Source organism: Octopus bimaculoides, chromosome 21 (genome assembly GCF_001194135.2).
Source record: "Octopus bimaculoides isolate UCB-OBI-ISO-001 chromosome 21, ASM119413v2, whole genome shotgun sequence".
NCBI classification, from domain to species: Eukaryota; Metazoa; Mollusca; class Cephalopoda; order Octopoda; family Octopodidae; genus Octopus; species Octopus bimaculoides.
In genome coordinates this window covers 6,983,381-6,985,851 of record NC_069001.1, presented here as the reverse complement: position 1 = coordinate 6,985,851, position 2,471 = coordinate 6,983,381, and the positions used below count along the sequence as shown (strand labels likewise).

The following is a 2,471-nucleotide window of genomic DNA, read 5'->3' as shown; positions in this document are numbered from 1 at the left end:
TATATATATATATATATATATATATGTCTGTGTGTGTGTATACATATATACATATACATACACATGTGTGTGTATCCGTGTGTGTAAGTAGATGTAAAAGGTGAAGGACCTCCTTCCGTCATGACTGATCATAAGATTGCAACTAGAAAGTTACTCGCCGAGGTTCAAGTCTGGGCAAGGTTGTTTATGGAAGACCAGCAGTCACCCATGCATACCAGCCTCCTCCCTCTATGTCACTGATGTTATCCAAGGGAAAGGTAAAAGGGCCGATACAGCTTGGCACCAGTGACGTCATAACTCATTTCTACAGCTGAGTGAACTGGAGCAACATGAAATAAAGTGTCTCAAGAACACAGCAAATAACCCGGACCAGAAATCGAACTCCCTACTTTAATGGCTCACTAACCACTGATCCATTTATATAAATAATATATATATATCTGTATATTGGTTTCAAATTTGGCACAAGGCCAGCACTTTTTGAAGATGGGGTTGAGTCGATTACACCAGCCCCAAAGCTTAGCTGGTATTTATTTTATCAATTCCAAAATTATGAAAGGCAAACCAGCGTTAGCGTCATTTGAACTCAGAGCGTAAAGACGGATGAAATGGTGGTAAGCACTTTAAACCGGCGTGCAAATGATTCTGTCAGCTCGCTGTCTTATATAGGTTTGTATATCAATAAGGTTAATGGCCATACTATAGAAAGATATTATAATATACAGTGTTAAATACAGTAATGTACTTGAACAAAGAAAGTAGTCATAAAATGATATATAATGCGCAAATACTTTGGAATCGCGGATCTGGTGATTCCACCGTCGCCGCTGGACGCTTTTCATCTGCCACTGATATTCCTCTGTTGCAAGCATATACATTCACACACACACACACACTAACACACACGCTCACACACATGTAGTGCTGTGATGTTTGTGAGCTCGACAAACAACCGACGGGGCTAGAGCTCAATATAGTTTACAGCGTTAAAAAAGTTAAATTCACATGAATGAATGCATATTTACATAATGTATGGCATCTGCTGCGAGCAGTAGATGCAACAATATTTCTATGTATGTATGTATCGCTGTGTGTGTGTGTGTGTGTGTGTGTGTGTGTGTGTGTGTGTGTGTGTGTGTGTGTTTGTGTGTGTGTAAATATATATACACATACACGCACATACAGACACATACACATGACAGAGGTAAATAGATACCCCATAAAACATGGTTTTATCTCTTTTTTTTTATTCTTTTTACTTGTTTCAGTCATTTGACTGCGGCCATGCTGGAGCACCGCCTTTTAGTCGAGGAAATCGACCCCAGGACTTATTCTATCGGTCTCTTTTTGCCAAACCGCTAAGTTACGGGGACGTAAACACACCAGCATCGGTTGTCAAGCGATGGTGGGCGGACAAACACAGACACACAAACACACATATATATATATATACATATATACGACGGAAGTTTATATTTTTTATTAAGTGACATTTTTATGTTTCGGGTTCTATATGCGACAGTTTAGTGATGCCACATACAAAACGAACCTTAGAACTATCCGAATTTCAAAGAGGTCATTTTGTCGGTCAATCTGAAAGTGGACTTAACGTAAAATCGCAGAAGACCGTAGGATCCCGCTTTCCACATTTAATAGTGATTGTACAATTCACCAGAGAGGGGAAGAAGTTCACATTACCTCGCCCAGGTCGACCAGGGACCTCTGACAGGACTCTTCGTTTTGTTAAGAGAAGTGTGAAGGCTAAAGCTCGTTGCAAGGCCTCTAACAAAGCAGAACGAATTGATGCCATTCTCAGAACAGTTGCCATTACATTTTTAATCAACCAAATATGAACCATTTTGTTACACAATGCGTCTCCATCTCTCTTTTAACTTGAAAATAACCTCCTCCCAGAATTGTGGTGGTTTCATGGCAAGTAAGTCGAAAGGTAAGCTATTATAAATCGGCACGAACGTTCTGGACAACCCAATATATTAATCTCTATTTTTGTAAGCAATTGTATGTATATAGTATGTCCGTATTTTTGTATGCAGTGTAAATTAACGAAATATAAGCTAATGAACGAAATAGCACATGTATGGAACTGCTAATTTAACGGTAAATACCACAATAATTAGTACAGAGAGACAAAGAATTTAATATTTTACCTTGCAACCTTGTAACTGCTGCGATAATTATCATCAGGTAACGGAACTGTAAATATGTATTGTTTTAATGGAAATGAAAATAAAATTTAGTATTGACACTGGCCACACAGCACTTCACGCATGTCTGTTGTCGACTGAGTATGGAACAAAAGCAACACACAACAAAGGAAAAGAGACAAAAATAAAATAACACGTGTCAAAATTTTTTTTTTCTAAAAACGTTCAATGACGTTAACTGGAGTTTGGGGTTCGAGTAGACGTCATTCCACCTTTTCATTTATCATTACCATTCTTTTCATTCGA

The 2,471-nt window shown here is 38.3% G+C and overlaps 1 long non-coding RNA gene across 1 annotated transcript in view; it reads right to left on the bottom strand.

The window, feature by feature from the left end:
• LOC128250426 (uncharacterized) overlaps positions 1-2,263 on the bottom strand; it is a 37,637-nt gene extending 35,374 nt beyond the window's left edge. The window contains exon 1 of the long non-coding RNA XR_008266442.1: positions 2,169-2,263. This is a non-coding gene — a long non-coding RNA (uncharacterized LOC128250426). The remainder of the gene's footprint in view (positions 1-2,168) is intronic.
• Between the last annotated feature and the right edge of the window lie 208 nt (positions 2,264-2,471).